Below are 6103 nucleotides of genomic sequence, written 5' to 3'. Positions count from 1 at the left end.
GGCTCTCAGGAGGGGCTGACGTGCCCACTCCACGGGGAAGGAAACAGGCATCCATGACACGCGGCCTCCACCCTCCGCGTTTCTGGGCACCCAGCAGGCGGAGGTGGGTGGGGACCCCTCCCTGACCCCGTGGCCGGCCACTCCTGCGTCCATCTGCTCACCATCTGCTCCTGGAGCCAGGAAGAGCCCCGCCTGCCAGACCAGACGGGCGGGGTTGTGTGGGGAGACGTCCTCCCATCCCAGGTGGGGACCGCCCCTCCCGCTCACGGGACCCGGCTCTGCCCTGCCCCGAGTGCCTACCCTCCTTCCTTGCACTGTCCCACTTTGTGGCCCCCTGAGCGGCTGGGGATCCCCCCACTAGGGGCCCAAGGTGCCCCGGCCATGCCTGGGGGTGAAGCTAGCTGTGCACCAGGCGGGCAAGGCCAGGAGCTGCCTCCCTGCGGTTTTTTGGTTTTTGGTTTTTGTTTTTGTTTTTCTGAGACAGAGTCTCACTTTGTTGCCCAGGCTAGAGTGAGTGCTGTGGCGTTAGCCTAGCTCACAGCAACCTCAAACTCCTGGGCTCAATTGATTCTCCTGCCTCAGCCTCCCGAGTAGCTGGGACTACAGGCATGCGCCACCATGCCCGGCTCATTTTTTCTCTATATTTTTAGCTGTCCAAGTAATTTCTTTATATTTTTGGTAGAGATGGGGTCTCACTCTTGCTCAGACTGGTCTCCAACTCCTGACCTAGAGCAATCCTCCCGCCTCAGCCTCCCAGAGTACTAGGATGACAGGCATGAGCCACCGCTCCTGGGCCTCCCTGTGGTTTTAAAGCCCAAACACGCCCTTTTATAAAACTCCTCTGACCGTTCTGTCCCCGCGAAGAGGTAGACAGCAGGCGCAGAGTGGAGCTTCTCTGAGCCTCCCGTCCGGGGCAGAGGAGCCGGGAGAAGCAGCCCCGGGAACATTTCCTTCCCCTGACTCTCCGTGTTCAGGCAGGGGGTGGAGCACCCTTGCCCAGAAACCCGGGTCCTGATACCCCAAAACCTGAATCCCTGGAGCGCTGGCTCAGGAAATGCTGCTGGAGCACTTAGGATTCCAGAGGTGCGAGTTACAACGCCAGCCGGCAAGGGTGATGCAGACTCGGCATCCCGAAATCCAAAAAAACCCCGAATCCCACACACTCTGGTCGTGAGCGTTTTCAATAAGGGACACACGAACGCTGGTCCCTGCGTTTTCCTCTCTTGAACTGACTGTGTCACTATATCAGCCGGGCACAGCGGCTCACGCCTGTAATCCCAGCACTCTGGGAGGCCGAGGCGGGCGGATTGCTCAAGGTCAGGAGTTTGAGACCAGCCTGAGCAAGAGTGAGACCCTGTCTCTACTATAAATAGGAAGAAATTAATTGGCCAACTAATATATATAGAAAAAATCAGCCGGGCATGGTGGCGCATGCCTGTAGTCCCAGCTACTCGGGAGGCTGAGGCAGGAGGATCGCTTGAGCCCAGGAGTTTGAGGTTGCTGTGAGCTAGGCTGACGCCACGGCACTCACTCTAGCCTGGGCAACAGAGTGAGACTCTATCTGAAAAGAAAAGAAAAGAAAACACGTCTATACAGGTGACTGTAGGAGTAGAGCACTCCCCTTCCAGCTCCCGTTGTACAGGTGGGGAAACCGAGGCACGGTGTCCCGGCTCAAAGCCCCACGGACTGGCACCCTGGACAGCAGGCATCCGTGTCCTCTCAGTTCTGGGGGCCGCAAGTCTGACACGGGGTCTCGGGGTCTTAGGACACCGCTCCCTGGTCACAGGCGGCCGTGAGGGGGGCGCTGGTCCCTCCATCCCTGCTGGGCTCTGGCCTCACGACCTTGTCTGGCCTCGGCCCCTCCCAAAGGCTCCGCCTCCTCACACCCTCTCTGCTGTGATTTGGGGCACAGACCCCAGGCCTCCCTGCCCCTCTCCTGGGCCCCCTTGAGCAGCCCCATGGGGTGGCTATTGGAGCCTGGGGGACTCGGGTGACCCCAGGGAGTGAGTGTGGCGGCAGTGAGCAGCCGGGCGGCTCCACACCTACGATGCCACACGCAGCCCCCGAGGCAGGGCAGGGGCATGGCCACTTTCCAGCCCACGCCGCTGCACCCGGGCATACAGGGACCCCGGCGATCACGCTCGCTGCGAAGTCGGGTTGAAACAGCGCATCCTGGTGCCGTGGGCGGGGTCGGGGGGGGGGGGCTGCTCCCTCTGGGCCCCTGAAGGCCCTGCAGGCGGCCCGCCCTCCCGCGGCCCAGGAGGCTGCCAGGTCCCTGCTCTCTGGAGGGATGAGGGCCGGCCCAGGGCGACTCAGTGCCCGTGACCCGCCGGCTCCACCCCCCGGCTGCAGAACAAACCCCCAGAGCTGGGAGCTGGGAGCCACAGTCCTGCCTCTGGCTCTGCCTCTGCCTCTGCCTCTGGAGGTCGCCTGGGCGCGGCCGGTGGTCTCTCCTGGGGTCTCCCTGCAGGTGCAGTCGGAGGGTGGCCGGGCTCCTGCCACGCCCGTCTCATGTCTCTGACATCTCTCATGTGACTCACACCTCTCACGTCTTGCACATCTCTCATGTCTGTCACCTCTCTTTTTTTTTGAGACAGAGTCTCACTTGTTGCCCAGGCTAGAGTGAGTGCCGTGGCGTCAGCCTCGCTCACAGCAACCTCACACTCCTGGGCTCAAGCGATCCTCCTGCCTCGGCCTCCCGAGTAGCTGGGACTACAGGCATGCGCCAATTATCCCTGGCTAATTTTTTCTGTATGTACTAGTTGGCCAATTAATTTCTTTCTATTTATAGTAGAGACGGGTCTCGCTCTTGCTCAGGCTGGTTTTGAACTCCTGATGTTGAGCAATCCGCCCGCCTCTGCCTCCGAGAGTGCTAGGATTATAGGCGTGAGCCACCGCGCCCGGCCTGTCACCTCTCTTACATCTCTCATGTCTCACATCTCTCACGTCTCTCATGTCTCTCACGTCTCTCATGTCTCTTGTGTCTTTTACATCTCTCATGTCTCTCACATCTCTCACATCTCTACATCTCTCATGTCTCTTGTGTCTTTCACATCTCTCATGTCTCTGACATCTCTCAAATCTCTCATGTCTCTTGTGTCTTTTACATCTCTCATGTCTCTCACGTCTCTCACATCTCTCATGTCTCTTGTGTCTTTCACATCTCTCATGTCTCTGACATCTCTCACATCTCTTATGTCTCTCACATCTGTGACATCTCTCATGTCTCTCACATCTCTCGAGTCTCATGTCTGACATCTCTCAAGTCTCTTATGTCTCTCACATCTCTCGTGTCTCTGACACTCACGTCTCTGACATCTCTCACGTCTCTCATTCGTGGCCGTCGGTGCTGGCTCTGCGCTTCCTCCCAGCCTGTGGCCGGGTGCCACGGGTGGTGCCTGGGTGTGCCCACGGCACTGTTGTCATTCGCTTATTCACTCAACAAACACATGCTGAGCAGGGCCCGGCCGTCAGTCTTGTGAAACCGGCTGTCCAGTCTCCCGCGTCCCGGTGGGGAAGAGACAACCAGGAACCCCTAGCTGGGCCGTGGCAAGCGGCTAGTGCTGACACGTAGTTGGCCCCCAGTGAGCCCGTGGCCTTAAGGAAGCGGCGGGGCGGGGCGCAGAGGCCAGTGAGCGAGGCCGGGGAGGCTCCAGGGCCCGGGGTGAGCGCGGCACTCGCTGGGCCTGTCTGGAGCCAGAGCCCGCGGCAGTGCCGAGAGAGGACGGCGAGGTCTCCGCCCGGACGCTCGGCGGGCCGGGCTGCCACCCTGTGAGGGCTGGAGCGGTCTGGGGCGGTGGGGGCCACGCGGCAGGAGCCATGTAGCCCCGGTCTCTGCGTGGCAGCAAGACCTCCCCCACGGGCCGTCCCAGACCCGGCCGACCTCCGGCTGGGGTTGGTCCGCCAGGCGTGGGCAGCCCCAGACTCTGGCAGAAGCGATCCTACCGGACCTGCGGGTGGGAAGCCACAAATAGCTTCGCGGCGTCTCCCTGGGAAACCAGGGTGGGGTGACCGGCAGGAGCAGAACCGTCAGATGGGGCCGCGTGGGCCCCGGGGCCAGACTGGATCCCCAGCCGGTTCTGCAAACAAAACCCTCCTTGGAGCACAGCCGGGTGGCTTGGTTAGGGGACGGCGACACACAGGCCACGGGGCCGCTCGGCTGCTGTCCGGGGGGTGAGCCCGCGGCCACCGGATCTCGGCCGGGGAGAGATGACAAGGGCGTGCTTATGTGTCACAACACGTGTTTCGCAAGTGCAGACGGAAGCCAGAGGTAAACAGCAGGGGTGGTCTGAGGACGCGTGGGTGTGGGGGGAGGGAGGGGTGGCCGGCCCAGGTGAGCCAGCGCTCCTGGGGCTCAGCGTTGAGTCACCCAGGAAGGCTGTGCATGGCCCCTGATGCAATCCACTCTCCTCTTGCAGCGCGGCCTGGACTCTGCCCGTGGACGCCCGCCCGGGCCTCCCCCGCCGGCCTCCAGCTGCACCCGCCCAGGCCCTGAACGGCAGCCCTGTGCCTCCCTTGAGCTTGCTGTGTGGCACCCAGCGAGCCTCTTGCCCTCTCTGAGCCCTCCTTCCGATCTGATGTGCAGACCAGGCGGTGACCAGAGAAGAGCGAGGGTCCCCAGCCTCGTCGGCCTCCGACCCCTGCGGCCTCCTGAGCCTGGCGCTGTGCGCCTGCAAACGGGACAGGGCAGTGTCGGCAGTCACCTGGGTCCTGCGCCCGTGTGCCTGGCGCCCAGCCGGGACTCGTCCCTGTTGTGACTGCATTTCGCCGAGTCTGTGACGCATATTTTTTCCCACGAAATCAGGAGGTGTCTTAAAACTGGCAGGAGGGGCGCGGTGGCTCACACCTGTCATCCCAGGACTCTGGGAGGCCAAGGTGGGAGGATCGCCCAAGGTCAGGAGTTAGAGACCAGCCTGAGCAAGATCCAGACCCTGTCTCTACTAAAAATAGAAACAAGGCCGGTGCGGTTGTTCAAGCCTGTAATCCTAGCACTCTGGGAGGCCAAGGCGGGCGGATTGCTCGAGGTCAGGAGTTCGAAACCAGCCTGAGCAAGTGGGAGACCCCGTCTCTACTATAAATAGAAAGAAATTAATTGGCCAACTAATATATACACAAAAAATTAGCCAGGCATGGTGGCACATGCCTGTAGTCCCAGCTACTCGGGAGGCTGAGGCAGGAGGATGGCTTGAGCTCAGGAGTTGGAGGTTGCTGTGATCTAGGCTGACGCCACGACACTCACTCTAGCCTGGGCAACAAAGGGAGACTCTGTCAAAAAAAAAAAAAGAAAGAAACAAATTTGCTGGACAACTACAAATATATATACAAAAAATTAGCTGGGCATGGTGGCGCCTGCCTGTAGTCCCAGCTACTCAGGAGGCTGAGGCAGGAGGATGGCTTGAGCCCAGGAGTTTGAGGTTACTGTGAGCTGGGCTGACGCACAGCACTCACTCCAACCCACGCGACAAAGTGAGACTCTGTCTCAAAAAAAAAAAAAAAAAAAAAAAGTAAGTCGTGCACAGCCTTGTCGTCGCCGGTGTTACGGGGCACAGGGAGCGTTGGCAGGTGACTCCACTCTGCAGGCAGAGGCCCCGGGTGCGAGGGGGTCTCGGCGCGATGCAGCAGGGTGGCTCCTCCAGCCGCCGGTCCCCGCCTGACCCCTGGCAGAGGCGTCTGCTGCTCCAGCTCAGCGGGCTGGAACGCGCCACCTGGTCTCTGCTCCCTGGGGCTGCTGTGCCACGCGGGGAGGGCACGGCCCGGCTCTGCCCAGGGCCAGCGAGTCACCTCCTCCCTGCCTCCTTTCCCCCAGTGAAACAGGACGCCCCCCACACCCCCACCACCCAAGGAGCTGCCCCGGGCCCAGTCTCCTCGCCGTCCTTTCCCAGAAGGCTCGGGTGACGGGGGACCCTCCCAGGGCAGGTCCCCACTGCCTCTCCTCCAGATCTCTCCTTCTTTTCTGTTTTTTGGGGTTTTTTTTAGACAAGATTCATGTAACATAAAGTTACCCATTTCCTTTCTTAAAAATTGCTTTTTTTTTCTTTTCAGAGGCAGGGATTGGCCGGGCGCGGTGGCTCACGCCTGTAATCCAGCACTTTGGGAGGTGGAG

The sequence above is a fragment of the Microcebus murinus genome, chromosome 22 (genome assembly GCF_040939455.1).
Source record: "Microcebus murinus isolate Inina chromosome 22, M.murinus_Inina_mat1.0, whole genome shotgun sequence".
Classification (NCBI taxonomy): Eukaryota; Metazoa; Chordata; class Mammalia; order Primates; family Cheirogaleidae; genus Microcebus; species Microcebus murinus.
The sequence above is the reverse complement of the archived record's forward strand: the minus strand, read 5'-3'. Positions refer to the sequence as shown.